The 23,283-nt window shown below is 41.7% G+C and overlaps 1 protein-coding gene across 1 annotated transcript in view; it reads left to right on the top strand.

The window, feature by feature from the left end:
* Positions 1-23,283, top strand: part of PLCH1 (phospholipase C eta 1) — an 897,070-nt gene that overhangs the window by 30,148 nt on the left and 843,639 nt on the right. The gene's annotated exons all lie outside the window — the stretch shown is intronic.

Raw genomic sequence — 23,283 nt, 5'->3', positions numbered from 1 at the left:
TGCATATTCAGGCTCTGTAATGGCAGGTCTGAAACCTGATTAAAGGTCTACTTAAGTGGGTGGCACAATCAGTGCTGCAGGCCCACTAGTTTGTTAAACAACGGAGTTTGGTCCTGGGACTGAGGGGTAGCTGGACCTAATATTACTGGAAAACGAAGAAGATGCTGGCCCTCACAATAATTTTTCTCTTAAAGTTTTTGAGAATACAAACAAGGGGAATCTTTTGTTTGTATGGGTTACTTTATTTCAACCCTTTTAGAATTTAAATCATTTTTAGGTATATTTTCATGGGTGAGAAAAACACTTTGCACAAACATTTACAATATTTACAACTATCATACAACTATCATACAATTGACATATATACAAATAGACCAACATTTATATACAAACTTCTTTTACAAGAAAAAATAGCGATTATATATCCACAAATAATTTTTCTTTGCGAGATTTCAAACCACTATAGTGCCCCAAAAAAGGGTCAAGAACAAAACAGGCAACAAAGAATTGAATTTAACTTTTCAATTAGTTTCAAATAACGAATAATCAACTAAAAAATTAGTGAATCGTGTATCATGAAGCCTATTTGCCGTTTGCCGCCGCGTTTCGAATCTGGGGACAATCACAGATTCTCCTCAGGGCTCTTTCAATGTAGTAATCTAAAAAATAAAGGAAGCTTGTTTTAATCACTGCTAGTAGTGATTTTCATATCCCCTAGATATGCTGATAGTCACTAGATTGTCCCCAGATTCGAAACGCGTCGGCAAACGGCAAATAGGCTTCATGATACACGATTCACTAATTTTTTAGTTGATTATTCGTTATTTGAAACTAATTGAAAAGTTAAATTCAATTCTTTGTTGCCTGTTTCGTTCTTGACCCTTTTTTGGGGCACTATAGTGGTTTGAAATCTCGCAAAGAAAAATTATTTGTGGATATATAATCGCTATTTTTTCTTGTAAAAGAAGTTTGTATATAAATGTTGGTCTATTTGTATATATGTCAATTGTATGATAGTTGTATGATAGTTGTAAATATTGTAAATGTTTGTGCAAAGTGTTTTTCTCACCCATGAAAATATACCTAAAAATGATTTAAATTCTAAAAGGGTTGAAATAAAGTAACCCATACAAACAAAAGATTCCCCTTGTTTGTATTCTCAAAAACTTTAAGAGAAAAATTATTGTGAGGGCCAGCATCTTCTTCGTTTTCCAGCAGGCCCACTAGTAGCATTTAACTAACAAGCTCTGGGCACCTGTAGTGCACTTTATTAGGGTCTTGTTAGTAAATTGAATGTACTATTTGAGGGCAAGACAATGTTGCCACGTTTTTAGGGAAGAGCACAAGCACTTTAGCACTGGTTAGCAGTGGTAATGTGCGCATAATCCTAAGCCCAACAAAAACGAAGTCAGCAAAAACAGGAGTTCTTCAGATAGAAAGTTAGAGGAAACCATGCCAAGGATGCCAGGTTTAACACTCGGTTTCTTTTAATTTGCAAAAAGATTTGAATGATTGTAAAAATAGAGGGAGTGTGTTTGGGAGAGTAAAAAAAGTGAAAGAGTGAAGGTGGCAAGAGAATTGATTGTGAGAGTGGTAGTGTGTGTATGGGGAATACGGGGTGTGAATGAGATGAGAGCGTTCTGATTAAGGGATGTAGTGGTTGAGGAAAAAGGAAGTGTGCGTAGAGATGAGACTTTGAGGAGGGATTGACAAAAGAGGTTGGCGTAAGTCGATGAGCAGCCAGAGGAAGATGTGGTCGAGATGATGGAGGAGGTGGTGGTCGTTAAGCTGCCATCGTCAAAGTTCAGCTGAAGAAATCGCTAATGAATGCTACAAACCTGAATACAGTTTCTTGCCGATTGTGACTATTGTCCTTGTTTGCTATCCTGCCTCAAATGTTCACTGCCCGGGACAAGGATAAAGTGCAAATAGGAGACAGGGTTGAAGAAAATATTTATCAAAATTGCACCAGGGCCAGTTGCACTCCTCAGAAGTGTATAATAGCAGCTGTGCCCCTGTGGTGCATTCATTCCAGAATTTTCTTCCCTGTGGTGGAAAAAATCGTGGTGAAGAGGTTATGTGTTCATTTATGTGGCTAAAGATGTGTCAACATTGGGATGCTGAATGGGGATCAATGGCTTCTGGGTGTCCTGGAGGTAAAAGCACCTCAAATATTGGTGGCAGCACAAAGAGCGGAAGTGAGGGCAACTTGGTGCTGGAGGATGAGTCAGAGACTTCAGAGTCCTGAAAAACTGGGTACCAGAGCATCCATTACTGAAGGGCTGGGGCGCTAGGGTTTGGTTGTGTTTGGAGAACGGTAGGAATGTTGAGAGTGGTAGATTGTGGTGTTGCATTTGAGGCATCTTCTTGCTTTTAGTTGCGTCTGGAGCTCGGGTACTCGAGAGTCTGGTAGACATCTACTGGTAATGGTGGAGGGTGCAAATGTTGACTTGGCAGACATCGGCACATTGAATACGATTGGGGTCTGGGTGTGTGGGGATGTTAGAGTGTTGAACCAGTGTGTGGTTGTAAAGTATTCTACATTTTTCTAAGTTGTGTATATATGTTCTTCCTACTACTTTACAGACTTATACTTGTGTAAAATGTGACACGTGGGTGAGATTCGTGTGCCCCAGACATATTGCTTTTGTGTATGCTTGTATGCCTATGATTGGCCCCAGGTATTTGCAAATCCCTGCAAGTCAAATACACAAGGGCACACTGTTTCATAATTCAACAGTGCTGAATTATTTAGGGATGCTCTTTTGCATAATTCAACGGTGGAGAATGCAAATGTCTTGGCCAAAAATAACCCTTATAGATTCCCAATATCTCACCTGTAACTTATTTGAAATGATTGGTGAAGCCTGTGCATAAACAGTTCAGCTCTTTGACAAACCTATCACTTTTTCCAGGGTCCTGTGGACACAAGCTACCATGGTAGATGCTCCTCAGAAAACGTTAGGCACTCCCTAACAAACCAAATGCAGAGATTGTAATTTGAATTTTCTTGAACCGCTTTACGTACACATTCCTTCGGAAGACTTTAAAAGAAAAAGTCAGAAAGCAATTGTATGGTTAAAAACAGGGAAAAATAACTACTGGGGAGTAAAAGACTTGGTAAAGTTTCTTTTAGGCATTTTTGTTATTCGCGGAAGTAGAGGGAAGTCTCCTTACGTAGTGGAAATATGTGCTTTCATGAAAATTCCATTAAAATTTGTGGCTGATTTGTGTATTGAACCCGAGTAGGCTTGACATCTTTGAGCTCATTGGAGTTGCTCTGTCTTTTCATGTCTCTTCATAAGTAAAGTTCAAGGTTTCATAGGATTGAGGCTGCATTCAAAGTTTGCCCCTTCCAATAATACCGAAGGGAGGATAAATGCATGCAGGGGCGGCTCCTCTGCTATGGCAGAGGAGCATCGCCCCACTGCTTTTATCCAATGGGAAGCAGAAACATAAAATGATTATTATCATCTTAGTTCTGCTTCATGCTGCTCTGCGGGTGGGTGACTGGGCGGGCTGCTCTGCTCTTTGAGCAGGGCAGGAGAGCAGTGGTTTGCCCATTAAAATACGGAATTAATGTGTGGTTAGCCCTCTCTGGCCGCTCAAACCAGCCATGCACACTTTTCCTGCAGCCTGCATGGAGAACAAGCCTAGGCCCCCCCCCCCCATTCCCTGGATGAGCGTCAAACTAGGACACTTAAAACCAATCACAACGCTGGTTTGGCATTGTGATAGGTTAGGGGACCCTGGGTGCTCACCAATCACAATGTAGCAATGCAGCATTGTGATTGGTTATGGGGCCTAGTGCTTCCTGTTCCTCGATATGCTCCAGGAGAGCAGGAGCAGAGATGCGGGACCCGGCTGCCAGCAAGACAAGTTTAGAAAAAGAATAAAAAAAATATAATGTAGTCCCCCTCCCAGCGCGATCCCCCTGTGCACCCCTGCCACCCGCGAACCATGCTGGCTGCCCCTGAATGCATGCCTCACATTTGGCCCTATTAGCCTGTGCTCCCCGGTGAGGAGATTGTAACTTTTGCTGTGTAGAATCCTTTGGTCCTACAATTTTGGTTAAAAGAATCGCTGAGTAGTGGGTGGCTCATGCTGTGCTTTTCATGTTAGAATCTGCATGTTTTCGGTGGATGTGCGCTGTATGGAGGCTAACCATTCTAATTACACACAGATTGCAACATAATGGAAGTTGATCAATCAAAATATATATTTATTTAGACCATTGGCCTTTAAACAATACACCAACTTATGTCCATTGCACTATATACAATTTCTAATTCGTTTTTAAAACATTTTAAATAAGCATAAATAACCATCGTTCAATTTCATCAAATACAATCTTCTATAAATCTACCCATTAAAATATGCTTTCAAGTGAAATACATAATACAGTGCAATAAATTACATATATCACCATTCTTTTTAAAGTTCAAAAATCTAATTTCTCACTGCCCTCATGAATTTCTCAATGGCACATGCTATATCCAAAAAACGCATATCAGTTGAAAATTCTGCAGCATGCCCATGGGTCTTAATTCCATATTTTAAAAATATTGGGCATAAAAACTATCTCCGCTGTTGTTGAACCTTTAAACAGTCCTACAGCATGTGCAACATATTACATTTAGTGTTCAGGTCACAAGTACAATTGCCTCCTGGATGGGTCATTTTAGATTTCACCATATCATTTATCTTACAGGGAATGATTCCAACCCTTACTCTCAATAATTGACTTCTTAGCAACTGATTTGGTAATGTATCCAATTACTTAAAACTCTTTAATCCGCTAAGATTTTAGCTTCAATTTTACCGATTCTTTTTTTCTTTTTTTTTTCTCCCACTTAGATACTGATGGTCGCATTAATAGGACAAGTCTTTACTTAGCGCTTTTAACTCTCTTTGAGATTTCAATCTGTAGGTTTTTTAGACACAACTTTACTCTCATATCCTTACAAACAGCCCCCAATTTGTTCCTGACAATTGCCTGTTGTCCCATGGGTGCTTCAGTCACCAAACAATTTCCAGTCCCAGTAGTTTAAAAGATAATTGCTCCTAAAGATTATCACCCCCACTGGACCTTCCATTGACAATGGACTTCATTTAGGTTTCGCAGTTGTGATCCCTGATTTACCACCTGTGACCCCTGGCACTGCCTTTGTGATTCTTGGATTCAGAGGTGGCAAAAACACTGCCAAGAACACAGGGCAGCTCTCCCTTCTGGACGTCGGTTTGAGCTCTCCTTTCCATGATTTGTCAATTTTTTATTACACTAATAGGGAATTATATTATTCACTATTAGTGTAATAAAAATGAAGTACAATTAGCTTGGAGTGTGACTCTTCCTGTCAGTTGAGGAAAGCACAAAATGCTCTTAAATGTAAGATGTGTGCCTGTTTGCGGGTGCAAATGTATATGTGAGATACAGTGTGTGTATGTGTGAGAGAAAGTAAAGATCAAATGGCGTGTAATGTCGATTCCGCTACCCCTGGTATTTTGGTGACTTGCCGTCTATACCATTCATGCGAAGGTCCATTCCCAATATCCGCAGCTATTATGATGGAATATTGGCAGCGTAGACCAGTAGGAGCTGTAACTGGTCTTCCCTTCTCTGAACTCTGATCTGTGCCTGTTTTTCTGATCAATTAATCTATGAATTTCTGAACAGTAGAATGTTGACTTTGAAAACTGGTATTTTGGTACCTTAAACCCCACATTTTGTGGCCTTAGAATCCATTTGGATGTTTTCTTTTTTGGTGTAACGTCTTTTTACTGAGTCCCAGCAGCCTGTACTAAAACTAAGTTGTCTCCTCTTGCACCCAGTATCACCAAAAAACGAGTAGAAAGGCCAGAATGTATAGCAGCTGACTTGATACGTTTACAATAGTCCACATGGCCTTCCGCTAGAATCTGCTCCCCACCCAGTTGATGTGGTTTGTAACCTTAAGCTTCTAACCGGATGGGAATTTGACTCCCTATCAGCAAGTTAACCAACTTTCAACCTGCTTCTCTCTGCTGCATGCTCTGAATAAGATTGTGATGCTTCTGCTTACCTGTGCTTGCCTTCTGGTGGTCCAGTCGATTCTATTGAGCTGACTGGACTACTGCAATACTCTGTTCCTTGGTTCTCCTATTGGCTTTCTAAACTGGCTTCACAACATATAAAATGCCATTGTGATTAAGGTGTTAATCAACCTTGTAACTCATCTGCCACCCTGGACTCTTCCAGTGTTGAAGAGGATCAGTTTTAAAACTCTCAGCTACTTACATAAAGCCTTTCATAAGACCAGCCCCACATATGTTCAACAGAATTTTGCACACTATATGCCTACTCGCAGGTTGCTCTCATCCGATGCACACCTGGTGGTCATTCCGAGGTTTAGGTGTGCAGGGCCGGCTTTAGCGCTGGTGGCGCCCTGTGGGACAATGTCACCCCCATGCCATTGATTCTTTCACTACCCTTTAACAGTGCCCCTCAAGTCTCCAGAACCACTGTCTATCGAATTCATTTAGTTTTATAGCACCACTCATACCAGTGTAAGGTGTCAGAGCACTTTACATCACACACACATTTAACAGTGACAATCATAGGTGTGTAAATCAGTGTATAGGAAATATTACATCAGACAGGACTACAAGATGTAGTGTAGGAGTGACATGTCATCGATACTGGTAGGCAATATAGTCTGAGTCCTTATTCTGGAAAAGCATAAATTCAGAATTTAAAATGTAACACCATTGTTAGGGGTTCTCTTTAATAACAAGAATTGTTTCCCACCCACATTTTGGCAAGGTTAGGATAATGAAAGACGAGGCAAAAAAACATATAGCTCTAACATTACCCTGCAGTTTACATGCAACTCTTCGATAGTTAATAGCTCAATGTTCTATATTACGATTTTGACTTACAAACAACAAGTAGCAAAAGGAGCTCTCTTACAGAAGCAGTAACCCACTGACCTATTTACATTACATGCACTTTGTTATCTGCATGGTACACGTTCTTAGCACCAGGCATTTAACCCTCTGTGCTACCTTTGGATGAGTAAAAACTTCCTATAGACAAACCTCCAGTCTCTTTCCAGGAACATGATAAATCACTGAAGTTATCTTGACGTTTTAATTGATGCCTAAAAAAATTGCTGGAGGTCAGGAATGCGCCAGCAGGTTGGCGCTATTAAAATGATAGTATTACTTGTAAAAATGATGCCCTCACCCCAAGTCGGCGCCTGGTGCGGCGGCACCGATCGCACCGCCCTAGAGCCGGCCCGGTAAGCATGAACGGTTGGTAGGCAGATCTTTCTCGTAAGAGCGGCCTGCCTATGGAACACCTTTCCCCTCTCTCACTACACAAGATCCAGGATCTGCTTTTGATTAGGAAGGCCTTAAAAACCTTGCTCTAAACTCAATTTACTTTATCGTTCGTAAATATTCCTCTCATTAGGCTTTACCTTGGCGCAAGGACACCTGTATAGGTAAAAGCTTGCTCACAAATCAATCCGCTTAACATCTTTAGTCTTGGGGAAAAAGCCATAGTAACCGCACAAAGATCATACATGGGTATAGCAGCAGTCTCACGAAAGCACCTCGCTCAATATGTATGGCTGTTGGTCCCAAATGTGGCCGCAGGTAGATTAGGGACCAATTTATTCTCAAAATCGAACTTGAGATCAGCGTTTCAAAGTTTCTAACACTCATTAAAAAGATTATCTCTTGTCTATCCTCAAGGCAATTCCTCCCTTGCTGAAATGAAAAGCAACACTGACATCAGATATTGATCATCCTCCTGAATAAGAAGAGCAGTAAGGCATGCAGACTTTGGACTCTTCTGTTACTAACAAGTGAATCCAATTAACATATTTAAAGTTGCATTTTTAGAGCAATTTATCATCTTGGAGATACGTCATAGTCTGTTGTGAAGTAGCTAATTCTCATGTGTCAGGGGTGCTTTGTAATAATGAAAGTAATTGATTGATTAGCTTTAAAGATACTTTCATTCAGTGTGTGGCATGTATAGTCTGTTAGTTCATAAGTATGTAACATTCAGTTGGTGTAATTGGTGATGAAGGCAAAAAAGATTGTATTGATTACATTGTCCATTATTGCTATTTGCGGCTGTTTTCAAATATATCTCTGATTCGCTGCCTTTGAGTCCGCAGGTCAGAATTTTAGGCTGTAGTTTTTCCCACATCTGGACTTCGGTGTTCCAGATCCATTTTCATTAATTCCTGATATGGGGGTATTGTTCCTATTGGACTGGTTGTTTGGTAGGCTGTCTAGAGTTGATCGACAGATAGATGTACTACCCACAATGCAATGCTACATCTCTGATAAAGACAAAGGCATGGTCTTTACTTCCCATATGCTTCTCAAGTACTGGGGAAATTGCATTCTGAGGATTGCTGCTATAATTCGAATGAGCTGTGGCAAAGAGGTTTGCTGCAAGACCTTATCCTGAAATATCACTATCTTTGATTTTGAAATCCCTGATCAATAAAGATTCAGCTTAACCAACCTCATTTGTTCTGTGGCAAGCTGAGTTAAAATAGCCTGACTTAAGACCTGAAGCAGAAAAAATTGTGATGTCCTCTTAGAACGTTTCCTTGAGGAAACCTGAGTAGGGTTCTCGTAGTTTGACGTCATATTCTGTACATTTTGGGATGGAAAAAGTTTGACGTTTACTCGTGGAAACTTTCACCAAAACCCAGTTGACTACATTATAAATGAAGTAATGGACAGAGAGCTGTTTTACTAAAGGTGGAGTCAAGCCGATCAGCTGACTTTCTGACAAAAACCTCCACAGTACTTAAGTTTATATTTGCAAACCTTTACTGCTATTGTTAATAAACGGTTCCCCATCTGCATTGAACTCTGTCCTTGGTGCTACATCTATCAACCCACCAAAATCACTTTTGTGAAATATTTCTGAAGTAGTGTGGAAACTACATGATCGATTAAGTATTACAAACGAGATATGACCGTGTAAGGAAAGAGGGGACTTCTACTCTCTGGTATCGAGGTATTATAAAATGCCGCCCTCTATCGGTTCCATGAATAATGTTAATAACTTGCTTTATATGTCAACTAGCGGCCTGGCCCGACGTTGTCCGGGTAAAAAAAGGCTAGGCAGCAATGCTTTTAGTATTGAAAATAACATTTACTTCAAAACTTCATGGTACACCACATTTCGTGTTTCATGAGAATCAGGAAGTAGAATAAATTGGTTGTCGTAATTCCCCGACCTCGATAGCGCGACATATAACTGTCCATGAGTGAAGCAGTCCTCTCGTAAGTCTATCCCAATGACTTTGTATGTCTGACCTTGTGATTTGTTAATGGTGGATGCAAAAGCAATGTTAATAGGGAATTGTAAGCGTTTGAATTGAAATGGTAGATCAGTAGGGATCATGGGTATCCAGGGAATATGGGCTAACTGTCCTGCAGCAGGGCCAGTGAGAATAGTAGTCTCTATTACATAAGGTAAAAGATTTAACTTGTAGGCACGTCTCATTGCAGAGATTTGGTGGATGTAGGTTTTGTAATAACATGATAGGAACACCTACTTTCATTTGGAGTGTATGAGGGGGAAGCCCTGAAGGGTTAAGTGAGTGGAGGAATTCTTGGGGATAATGCACAGCGTCTTGTGTATCCAATACTGTATCAATGGAATTATATATTGTGGTTTCACCTGGGAATAGTTGTAGTATGTGTTCATTAATATGATGCACTGCAGAGTTTCGGGCGGCAACTATAGACCTTTCGCAAATACATGTGTAATCTTTGCTGAGAAGATGCTTGATGTCTGGGTAAACACGTTGTATGAGCTCATGTAGGGTACAGAGACGCTTACCTAAGTTTTGTATGTTGATAAAGCCATTTGTGTCAGGTATGTCTCCGTTGGCCACTTCTATTAGAAGATCTGCAAATTGTGTATCTCCACCTCCTAAATGTGTCCTCATGTTAGTGCGCAAGGTAATAGATTGTACAGAGTTCCATAGGTGTGATGCTTTTAAGCATGCTTTTAGTATATCAGCCCGCGTTCCTGTAGGTACCACAGGAAGAGTTTGTCGGAAGTCACCAGCAAACACAAAAGTAACACCTCCAATTATGTTGTATGAATTTCTAATGTCTTTGAGAGTTCTGTCAACTGCCTCAATATGTGAGCGGTGTGTCATTGTACATTCGTCCCACATGATAAGAGACACATTTTGAAGCAGTGTCCCTCAAAGGTCAGTTTTTCCGAATAGAGCATATTGAATCCTTTTCAAGTGAAACTGTTAGAGGCAGTTCAAAGGTAGAATGTGCTGTTTTCCCAGCTGTTAGCAAAGTGGCAGCTATTCCAGATGAAGCAACAGCTAGAGCCAAATTCCCAGAAGATCGAACTTTGGCAAGTATGAGGTTGATTAGGTAAGTCTTTCCTGTGCCACCGGGGGCGTCTATGAACAATAGTTTGCCTTGCTTCTTTTCAACACTATCAACTATGGTATTGTAGGCGATTTACATTACAGAAGAACACATTCATTTGTGGTAGGCACGGGGGGGACAAAGCGATTTGCCTGGAATCACAGGATGTTGAGCTGATGCCGAGATTCGAGCGTAGTTCCCCAGCTCTAAAGTTGGCAATTCTAGAACTTGTGGCGGGAGGTGTGTCTAAAAGTGTATGTTGGTGCTGGCCATCAATGAGAGAGACCTGTGCACTTTAGTATGTTGCTGGAGATGTGGGCCGCCGTGCCACCAATGTACTTACAGGGGGAGGGTAAACACCGATTATTCAGCAACTTTCTTTCCGCATATCATCACTCCGCATACTTTCATTACGAAAGTACCATGACTCCGCAATGCCATTATAACGCATGGCATTACATTTTATATGCTTTTACTACGCATACATTTACAACATAATTCATTGTAAATGCATGAATGCTAAAAGCATTTTTTTTAAATGTTTGGATAAGGTAAGTATGGGTATAGGGGTATATGTTTAGGGGTACTGAGGTATATGTTTTGGGGTGTTTGGGTATTTTAAGGGTTCAGATATAGTTTTGGGTTATGGGGTACAGGGGTAGTTTTAGGGTTTAGGGATAGGTATGGGTTTTGGGGTACAGGGGTATTTTTAGGGTTTAGGGATAGGTATGGGTTTTGGGGTACAGGGGTATTTTTAGGGTTCAGGGCTAGGTTTGGGTTTTGGGGTACAGAGGTATTTTAGGGTTCAGGGGTAGGTTTGGGTTTTGGGATACAGGGATATTTTAAGGGTTCAGGGATAGGTTTGGGGTACAGGGGTATTTTAGGGTTCAGGGCTAGGTTTGGGTTTTGGGGTACAAGGGTATTTAGGGTTCAGTGCTAGGTTTGGGTTTTGGGGTACAGGGGTATTTTTAGGGTTCAGAGCTAGGTTTGGGTTTTGGTGTAAAGGGGTATTTTAAGGGTTCAGATATAGTTTTGGGGTATAGGGGTATTTTAAGGGTTCAGGGCTAGGTTTGGGTTTTGGGGTACAGGGTATTTTTAGGGTTCAGGGCACGCCGGGAGGCGTCACCAGGCGCTCTACAAGCTCCTTTAAATTAAATTAAATTAAATGGATACAACATTTCTTCCCTTAAGTGATGCAATAGGTGTTACAAAGCCTAACTTAACCATGTTCCATTTAGCGACCTCTGAAGGGTATAAAGCCTGAGCCATTTTATAAGCTAAAAGCATGGGTTAACACATGATCAATGGAATGACACAGTTAACATTTTGTAGTACAAAGTTATTGTACAGTTCACTGCAGTTATGAGCATCACACACAGCAGCAGCGTTAATATGCGAGTCTGCCAGGATGTTTGTTTCACTCTAGCTTCGTATGTTTTGTGTCATATGTATAGCTCGATTCATTTTCAAATAGAATTCTGCATTTAGAAACGCATTTTAAATCGCAAAGCGCTGACATTAGTCTTATTAAAGTAATCATGGTTTAAATTGTAATAAATGCCCTCGCCTTTATAATCACACGATTATCAATTGATTATTATTACTTTTTTTTTGCATATTGAGCGTTGACTATGAATATTTGCTCAAGTTATAGGATGAATAAACAGGTGTGACACCTATGGAAAAAAATGTGTGTACTCGTCCTTAAATCTACACACATCCCTCAGTGTGTTTATTTACTTTTCAAGCGTAAAGATGCCTTGAATCACATTTACAAACTAACGTTCAGCTATAGAAGTACACAATTGCTCTATTTAAATCAAATGCAGACATTTATTTAATCTCCCTCTTTTTTTACCTAATCGCAAAAATCTTTCAGGGTCCTTGTTTTTGAAAAGACAAAGCAATTGTTAAATGCATTTGGTGTTCTTTTTCTGTGTAGTATATGCGTTGCAATTCTTGTTGTTCCACCTGTTTCCTAAGAACATGTGCTTTAACTGTCTAGACTGTATCCTAATTCCGATTGTCTTGTCTGAGCTTATTGGGTTTGCTCGAGGTGAGAAATTATTGAGGGAGATGTTGCTTCTGCCACCTATTTCATTCGTATATGCTTGATAAGTGGCAGCTAGTGCAATAAAAAACCGAAAATAGAGTTCACAAGGAGAAGATTGTTACAGCGAACATTTACCTTTAAGCATCGTTTCTTTTTAGGTTTTGATGCATTCTATAGCATTTATAACGGATAATGCCGACTTCTGATTTTTTTGTTGTTGTTCTTCCTATCAATGCATTGCTTATGATGCTTGCTTAGAATTCTTCTTGTGGTGGTGTTCTTATCGCATTTTAGAAATATTTTGTTATTGGTTAGAGTTTTGTTAACTCTGTAGGTTTGAATGCATTAGATTCCGTTTTTCTAAAATATTGGCTTGTTGAGTGGACAACAGAACATTATACTATAATTTGCTTAAAGCATTTATTGTAGGAGAGTAATTTATGTTTGAGTAGGAGATAGCCAAGGTGTAATAACAATGTAGAACTGACACGTGAAACTGTTTCAGAGCGCTGTCTAAAGCACTGCAGTACAGGAGTGGGGGGAAACACTTGAACAAAGAGGTAAGATAAGCTTGCAGGGGAGAGTTCATTGTTTGAGTGGCCAAAAGGAAGCAGTATTCTCCCATCTGAAACAATTTTAGAAGACTGTACAACTGTTTGCAAAATAATTATGGGAAGTCTGAGTGAAACAATTTTAAGAATGTCCGAAAAGGTAATTTGCAGTAACAGTCCATTCCATTAGCAGAATCAATTAAGTGTAGAATACGGAGTGCAGAAGGAAAGCGTATTATTCGATCACAAGATGTTTCTCAATGAGCATGGTTTGTGGGAGATTTTTCAATACAGATAAATAAAAGGTGTTCTGCATATGTACCAGGTCATCCAAAGCTCTGGCAGCATTGCTCCCAAAATAAATCTCTGCATGTGAGGTTTAGAGAGATTATTTTGTTTTTGGGTTGAAGGATTCATGAACTTCACACATGGATAACTTTTGAGAGGCCACTGGGGGTGTGAGCCTGAAAGGCTTTATAGGTGAGGCAAACAATGCTCGTAGTGTGTCTGGCATCAATAGGTAGCCATTTAAGGAAAGTGGGGTCTAGTGTGACGTTGACTTTCTTTTAATATTGGTCAGAAACATTATAGAAGGATGTTGGCATTTAATCCAATATAAGACAAGCTCATAGGCCAATATGTATGCCTTTTTTGTGCTGCACCCTGCACTCATGAAGACACATCACAGACCTTTGCATGCACACTTCTGTCCCTGCACTCACCACTCCTTCTCGTCTCACAAATGAACATACTCTTGCAGAGAAACACAGACACATACAGGCAGTCCTTGAACTCACATACAGGCACCCCCCCCCATTGACTGCCTACATTCACCCCTTACTCTGATCCCCAACCTAGTACACACAAATACACTCCGAGGGCTTCAGCTGTAGGCTAATGCAAAGTATTACATGCTTCATGCAGGGAAAAGGTAACTTCCTAAAAGTTACCTTTACTTAACATTTATTACAAATCTGACTTTGCCATTGAATTGCATTTGTAATCACTTTTGAAAATAGTTTTTTTGCTAGTCTTATTCCTGAGGTACAGTATTAGTATCTTAATCTGTACTCAGCAGTGCATTATTTACACTCTTGCAGTTAGACTACAGTGGTAGGCCTGAAACATGTTTGCACTGTCAGTGTAGTGAATGGCACAATGGGTGCTGCAGTCTACTAGTGGCATTTACCTTCCAGGCACTGGGTATATTTGTACCATATACTAGGAACTTACAGGCAAGTTAAATATGCTAGTTAGGAGCTTGCCAATTCAACCATGCTTAAAGGTGGAGCACAGACACGTTACTACTGGTTAGCAGGCATTAAGTTCCCAGAGTTCTAAAGCCAGCAAAAAAATAGGGTCTAGCAAAAGGTGAAACATTCAGGGTACCCATGCAGAAAAGGCATATTATCTACAGAGACCACACTTATTTTTCCTCAACAAACTTTGATCCAGTTTGCAAATCCACTCTAAGCTACTTTGCACCACTGCACTCTACGACATGCTACTCTATGCCACTGCATTCTACCCTCCATCTCTCCACTCTACTGTGCACTACTCCAATCTATGCCACTTCACTCTACTCTACACCATTGCAATCTACTCTGGACCACTCCACTCTGTGCTACTCTACACCACTCTACTGTACGGCACTGCACTGTAACCACTGCACTCTATGCCACTTCACTCTATGGCTCTCTACTCTACACCACTCTTCTCTATGCCAATGCACTGTACCCCCTCTTCTATGCACCACTGCATCCTTTGCCACAGCACTCTAGACCACTCCAGTTTAGGCCACTTCACTTTACACCACTCTACTCTGCAACACTCTACTTCACTCTATGCCACTCCACAACACACTGTGCCACTCTACTCTGACACTCCATTCTATGCCCTTCTACTTGATGTCACACTACTCCCTCTACAACACTCTACGCTACTCCGTTCTATGCCACTCAACTCATCTCTACGCCGCTCCACGACTCTACGCCACCCCATAACACTTCATTTTACGCCATGCCACTCCCCTCCACTTCACTCCACTCTCTTTTACACCACTAACTTTTAGCTATGCTGAACAGCTGCCACACTGTTGTACAACATGGCTAAAACATATGGGCAAATCCAATAATTCTTGCGTAGGCGAGACCTATTGACTTTACCAATACTTGTTTCTATGGATCACACGAGGTACGGTATTCCTTGCTTAAAAAATACAATTTCGGATTTAGGAATAAAGTCACACCTCATTGAAACATTTTTTCTAGGAAATCGGGCTGGGCATTCATTTGAGCTCTATGTAGGTCTTATCACAGATTGTGACGTTTCTTAGCACTTTAAGCAACAATAGCGTAGGACAACACCGAACTGGTACGTGGTCTAAGATGCATTTGACAGGATTAAGCCATGTAGAAACAACTGAAATGGTGAACAGTAATTGATGTGTTTTATCAATTCGCACTCTCCAACCCAATCTTGCATCAACATAGTGATTTAAATATCAGGTTTTATTGTTGCCCATTTCGTTGTATTATTAGCTTTACTTGAGAAGAATGGAAGGCTGAGTTCCACTGCTGAGATCTGAATCTTTGATTTGCAAGGTACAGATTTATATAACAGGCGTGTTAACCAAAGAGGCAGTATTTGTGCCTGTCTTTCATCCTATGAAGATTGCTTTCTCTGAATTTGATTCAGTGAACCAGAGACCATTTTTTTGTTTTGGTCTGAAGAAGGCTGCACAGACTGAACCATTGACAATATAAATCGAAATTAACATAACATAACATTTGCACAGATAAAGATGCTCTTCATGCTTGTGTTTTCATATAATGGATTTTTATTCGGAATGTTGTTAATTTTGATCTGGTTTCATAGGGAGTGCGGTTTCCATCAATATTTAATTAAGATGAATTAATAATAATTGCACTGCTGCTGACCATAATGCCCAAACTGAGGTTTGCACGTCCACCCCCCCCCCAAAAAAAGCTCACAATTCAGCAAATGTTTTACTATATTGCCTTGAAGCCATGATTGCATTGTAGCAACAATAAAGGTTCTATATCACGAGGAGATCATGCACAGCCCTAATGTTCATCGAGTTGCTGCCGGGCACCCTTTTGGTGTGAATGGTTGAACAGGGCTTTGGTTTCAAATTGGTATATATTGGAGCTGGTGTGTCAGGTGAGTGAGGTTTTGATATGGGCTCTAAACATGGTGCAGTAAAGCGTGAAGTTGTTGCAGAGGGAGAACAAATCCAGTCTCATATGTGGAAACCTAATGTATTTCGGAGTAGCCCTTATTGTAGATTAGAGCACTGGAATGCTGAGAGCGCCATTGAAGTTGGAGTGCTCCGGGCTTCTAATGGCAGGTAGATTCCTGGCGCATCAACAGTCCAATGTTTGCCTATAACAAAGGAACAAAGGCCTCACCGAGCCCAAGGGGATTTCAAACCCTTTGGCTCAGGCCTTTAATTCTGGAGTGGGCCTTTAATGGCCGGTAGAGCCCGCTACATCGGGCTCTAATAGACACCACAACTGATTGAGATACCTTGGTCCACCAATGAAATGCAAGTTGGAGTCTACCCAAGAGTGTCATCATTTCATCAGGTTTTTTTAAGGTATTATTTCATTTAATTAACTTATGTGGACAAATGTTGCAGTTAAAAGAATTGCTTTATTTGCTCTTCTTTATCTGAGCCTCTTCTGAAGTTGGAGGCATCTGCTTTGAACTGCTAAGAAGAAAGACCGCGTGTGGTCATGTTATTATGCTGCGGCAACATACCCTTCAACTTGCCAAATGCTTTTCATGTGTAGTAATGGACCTATATTATCTTCATCACTCCTACCTCTACTTTCTGTAGAGTTCAGATGGAATGTAGATCTTCTGGGGGCATCTTGTGAGCTTATGTAAGTTGTATATGTACAAAACCCATCCAGCAAGGTGGGTGTTGAAGCAAGCTGGGCCTTTCCCTTAATCAGCTATCTAGCTCCGGGGGGGAGGGTGGGGGGATACACAAACCCTTAGAACCGTCTGGACCACAGATCCCATCTGCATTCAGCCTGCTCGTTCATGCTACACTTGCACAACAAACACCTGACACCTGGAACCCACAGTCACCTCATTCCGGTCAACTACAAGGATATAATGCTGCAAAAACGAAATAAAAATAATTCTGGGCGCTCATGACCAAAGTAAGTGAAACGGGAGGCCTTCTTAATAGTTTACTGTGGTAGAAAAATAAAGATCTTCCAGGATGTATTTTCCATGTAGTGACTGAAGGTTAATAGTAAACAATTATAGAGGAAATGCCTAAATGTTTAGCTCAGTTTCCCTCCAACCCTTGCAGTCGCCAGAACAACAAACCGTATTAATGTGAGAGTTTTGGCGGTGTCCCCTATAGAGGCTTAGGTATTTATTCTGTAATTGAGCGCTGTTCCGCCTCCCCTCCCCCAAGCCTCCGTGACTATCTGGGATTGAGTCTGGCTACAGCACTGCACCGCTGTCCCAATTGGGAAAACGTGACTGTCCACCCAGAGTTGTGAGCTTTGTAATGGGTGAAATGTGTCACCACTGGTAAACATACGTACATTAAACCACAAGATGAACAATGAAAAGCAAACTAATTTAATAGAAAATAGAATTACTAATTCGGGTAAAATAAAGTGATTAAGCAGGGCCCTGGGTGTACACACTGTATGACTGGATGATATTCCTAGGAAATAAACACAAATGTACACAGCGCTATGCCACTCCAGCCACCGATCGATCAGCACAGTGATAGGATGTCCATGATTGTGCACTCTTTGCACTCACTTCTGACTGGGCGGTGCTTGCTGTGAAATCCAGGATTGAAGTTGTTGCATCTAAAGCCTTGTTACTCTGTTTCACTTTTGCAGCCTCACCATTTATGAGCCTAGTGATCAAAACATGGAACATCAAAAGAAACACAGTGGCAAATAGTGCAACAGTGTCACATTTAGTCTTCAAGGGAAATGAATAGTGTGTCAGAGTTCTGAAGTAGAAACAAGCATTGGAAGCATCCCATTTCTTGCCCTTAAGGGTTAGCGGCAGTCAGTCCCTTTAAACGTGGATACTCCCGCGATCTGGAGTTCTAGAGACTCGGATTCAGCAGCTCTTTGCTCAGGGGGGACTGCCTTTGAAAATTAAGGGGGAGGGCAGCCTGCAGTTTGACTCTGGGGGTCAACGGGGTGAGAGTCCATGGACAAAGGGGCTCACTGGGTTGGCTCTGACCCTTCTCAAGAGGCCAACTGGGTGCAACATCTATGCACTAAAAAACAGGGTCAAGGTATGAAAAACAGGGTTCAGAGTAGGATTGTGCTCCCCAGGTGGGGGTCACCTCCAGGGTCGGCTCCTCCACAAGGGCGGAGTAGCGATGCCCCACTGCATTCACACAGTGTGAGAAAGTCAACACATAAAATGGTAATTACTTTGGGTTATTACCATCTTATGTTTGCTTTGCAAGTTGCGGACGGGTGGGTGGGCGAGTCTGCTCTGCTCTTTGAGCAGGGCATGAGAGGAGTGGTTTGCCCACTCCTGAGTGCGAAAAGACTGTTTGGTCAGGCCTCTGGGGCCGCCCAAACCAGTCATGCGCACTCTGACCTTCTCCATGCAGGCTGCATTGCAGCCTGCATGGAGAACATGCCCCTCCCACTAGCCCCTGGTTGAGCGCGTCACGACCAATCACAACGCTGCGTGCAACATTGTGATTGGCTTTGGGGAGGGAGCCTGGCTGTCTGCTTCCTGTTCCTGTCGGAGGCAGGAGAGCAGGACCAGCGAAGTCGAAGTACCTGGCAGAAAAGTACGTTTCATTTTATTTCCTCATGATCTCACCCCCACGAATCCCCTGCGACCCCTCGTGCCTGCAACCGATCGTGCCCGCCCCCTACCTGCGAGCAATGCCGGCCACTGCTGGTCCCCACTTGGACTTGTCAGTGGTTTTTTTTTTTTTTTTTTAGGCAGACCTCTTCTAGTGAGGGAGGAGGTGGCTTCTGTGCGCTGTCTGCATTTCTAGATTCTGTGAGCTAGGGGCTTTCATACAAGCATGCCAATTATTAGCAGTATGACACACCAGGAGAACTTTACTGGACTCAATTCTCGTACACAGCCAAGAGGCAAATGGAAGCACCCTGCCCCCTGATTTGAAGGCACCACAACAGGGCCTCCCACACTTTTGTTTATTAAGGTAGATCTTCCTCAAGCTGGAGTGGAGGTCAAGCATGCAGGTTCACTCCTTAGTGTTTGGACAACTGCCGCCTGCCGGTCAAAGCAGTGCATTTCACCAGCTTCAAAATCCAACAGACCAGATTGGAGCAGAGCCTTCCTCCTTGGATGGAATTCTTGGAATGGGAACCCTTACCCCTCTCCCAGACTAGAACATCCTTTCTTGAAGAAAAAAGCCTTTTTTATTCCACTCTGACAGGACCAGATGACATTCAAAGCAGACGAGGAATACAAAATGATAGATGGGGCTACCCTTGCTGTTTCTGAGAAGTATACAAAAAAGTGTTGCATGGAATATTTAAGTCTTAGTTCCTGGTAAGTAATCGGAGCCACATCCCAGTCCATGGTTATTTTTCACACCATGTCACCTCAGTTTGGACCCACCCATATGCAAACCAGTCTCGCCTCTGCTCCAGTAGAAACACTCCAACCCCTTCCAGGCCAGGTGCTCCATGGAGACATGTTGTGCAAAATAACGATGGTCCGAGAAGTGGCCTGAGTAAGTGCTCAGATTAGTTCAAGCATTCCATCCATAACTTTTTTGTGTACTGTAATTCTACGCCCTAGGTGGGAAGGGTGTACCCAGATGTGGGTACCATGTGCACTGTGCCACTGGAACCAAGCTGTGCCCAATTGATGAGCCCATAACAAGGGTGAATCCGGTCCTGGGATGCTTCTGTTCTGGTTCAAGGAGAATCTGGCCTGGCAGATCGGGCTGGGCTGCTCCCACTGGAGCAGGGTCAAGACTGATTTGCATATGCCTTGGTCCAAACTGAGGTGGCATGGTGTGCAAAATAACAGCGGACTGGAACGCAGTCCCAGCTAATTACCAATGGCTGAGATTACTTCGAGCATTCCACACATTACTTTTGTTTGCTTTTGTTTCTCTGTTAGCAGCAGCCATCCTTTATCTTGGACTCCAGGATTCATACAAATAGACATTCACTATCAGCTGAGGGAAGCCCAACTGAAGGTGCATCGAAAGTGTTCAGTTCAGTTCAAAGAACTTTATTCGGTTAAAAACAAGTAACCATAAAAGTAACAGACATAAAAACAGATTACAATGATTACAGCTCATAATGTGAGTTCACTGAGGGAGATCATTAGAAAGTTATTCAATAAGAAAAAATTTAAACCATTCCAGTTACCATTTGTTTCCGTAATTTAAAAACACTTTAAAAAAAACTTAAAACCACAGTTACAGTTAAAACCGTATCCATTCTCTGGACTTCTAAAAAAGCTGGGCGGCATCTGGTTAAATTCATTTCTTTTAAAAAAGGGACGATGATTTTTCTACGAGAGGCACTATAAAGTCTGCAGAAGAAAAGGATATGGATATCCGATTGATGTGACATGCCATCACACGAGCAAGTGGGCAATATACGTATCCATGAGTTCATACTAGGAAAAGACACCAATCTAAAAAATATACAAAATCTAAAACGAGTTAAAAGAAAGCGATCATAGTTTGTCATGGACAGGGATAGGTATGGCTGTGCAGACTTAGTCTCACATAGAGTAAGGAGGTGGGAATGTACTGAATGTTTCAGAGTTTCAGCTCTCCTCCTCTTATCCTCAAGATGGTCGAAAGTGACTGTGAACCTAATCTCCCTGCACATCTGTTGTAATTTTTGTGATCCACACAGAGTCCCTGCAGTCGGTTATTTGCTTAGTGTCCAAATATCTTACCTGGAGCATTGGAAGCAAATCGCTGGATTGAGCATTCCTACCACCAGGCTCTTCCCACAGCCTGGCGTTATTCCCCTCGCCTCCAGAGCTGTTCCTTTGGCTTTTCTTGCACGAATGCACAGGGATCCCCCTTCTTACGTTTTCCACTGAAAATTACTTTATTATTGAGTTTGAAGTACTTGTTTTTAATTATTGTCACTATCTGGTCCTGCCTCATTGCGATTGTTGAGTTTTATTTGCTAGTTCTTGGCGACTGCAGACACTCATGCCTAGAATTTTGAATGTCCTTGATCTCTCCTTTTGGCCGTACTGTGGTTTGTGTGTATGACTGTTCTCAGTCATACACACAAACCTTGCTTGCTTGCAGAGCGCAAATATAGGATATTGTAATGCGGAGTGAAATCCTGTCTATGTTCTACTTAATAATAATAATAATAATAATAATAATAATAATATGGGATTGCCCACTGATGAGTCTAGTTTGGCTCTACCGTGTTTTTATGTGTTTTTTGTTCTGTATATGTCTCTGTACTTTTATGGCTGCAAAAACCGAATAAAGTATTGAATGCATGTTTCATAATTGCAAGCATCATGCACACAACGTTGCAAATTAATTGTAAAACAAGCATTTGCAATGTAGTAGGCCTCGCATTTGCGAGAGTTTAAGCTATTGGCATTGTAAATGACTTTTATTTAAATGTTTTAAAAACCAACACATAAATAAAAGGCATTGTCATTTACAATGCCAACAGCTCAAACTCATACAAATGCGAGACCTATTGCATTGCAAATCTTTTTTATAGATAGCTGGACATTGGTAGCGCCCTTCAGCTGAGGGGTTCGATGTCCCTCTGACTGTTCATGCCGTTGGGTGTACCTCTGGAGTTTTTTATTGAAGGGTTGTAAGGCTAATGCCAAGGTCCGATCAACAGACTGCAGGACACTATTATCTAGAGCGTTAATCAACCCTTCTCCCAGCTTTAGCTCAGACTCTTCGTTGCAGCCCCCGTGCTTCAAATGGCTTATATTGACCCTTATTATCCAATATCGGTAGACCGGTTGTGTACTGTTAGTAACACTAATATTGATATCTGGGGGAAGGGAACCCACATCAGGCCATATTGTATGGGTTAGGATGTGGCGAGAGCAGCACTCTTCAGGAGACCCTTCTGAATTTTACCGCCCCCATTGGACTCCGCCAGAAGAGGGACTACTGGGGAGCAAATACTGGATCTTTGACACAGCACACAGGTGGGAATCTGTATAGGAGTCCACGCTGAAACTACCAGGGACCACAGCTTCTCTAGCAGCTTTTAAAGTGCTGTGGCTCAAAGTGTGCACATAGGCGATGGCCAGTAGGCATAAAATAGGAGTGCGCGTGTTGATTGCGTGTCGATGCAGTGCACTATCCGCTCCACAAGCAAGGGACCAAGCGTCCCATGAAACTTCTGGGAAAAGGCAACGTGTTGTCAATGCTCCCACAATTGAAAGAAAGTAAGAGACAGATAATACAAGCCTTTGCAATGCAATAGGTCTTGCACTGGCGAGCATTTCAGCTTTTGGCATTGTAAATGACAATGCCTTTTATTTATGTGTTTCAAAAAAGCAACACATATATAAAAGGCATTGTTATTTCTAATGACAATAACTCTTATCTCTCACAAATGCAAGACTACTTTAATGGTGGCCGCGCCCCTTTCATTAGACGCTGCTCGCCATATTCAGGTTACAGCGAGCAGCGTCTAAAGAACATTAAAGTTGAAGCACCTATGGGGCGCCTTTACACAAAGTGTAATTAAAATAAATAATGAAAAAAAGCTTTTGTAGCGCTAAAATGAAAGCAGTTGCTCAGTAAATTAAATAAATAAATAGGCGCAGCCGCTAAAGTGAAAGCGGCCTGTACTGTAAATTAAATAATTAAATAAGCGCGACCACTATAATTAAAGCAAACCTTGCAGTCATTTAAATACATGCATTACTAATAATATAAATGCGTGCTGCGATGTCGTGACTGAAATAGGGGAAGATCATTAAAGAAAATAGTGCTCACCGACTACAGAACGCAGATCATGTAACAACACTACAGAACGCAGATCATGTAACAACACAAATAAAATATCAAGTAGTTATGGAAGGTTACAAATGCAGACAAGGTGGTACCAAGGAGGGACTACTAAGCCTATTCACGAATGAAAATCAACGAATTTGCAAGGACAGCAACAGGAGCCAATTGAAAAGATGGGCAGGAAATGGGTGGGACTTCTAGGCCATACCTCAATACAGCATGCCTCCCAGAGCAGCGGATGCACTGCCCAGGCTCGACCTAAAAACACC

This window comes from Lissotriton vulgaris, chromosome 11, assembly GCF_964263255.1.
Source record: "Lissotriton vulgaris chromosome 11, aLisVul1.2, whole genome shotgun sequence".
In the NCBI taxonomy this organism is placed as follows: Eukaryota; Metazoa; Chordata; class Amphibia; order Caudata; family Salamandridae; genus Lissotriton; species Lissotriton vulgaris.
Note: the sequence above shows the minus strand (reverse complement) of the source record. Positions and strands in the feature narration are given on the sequence as shown.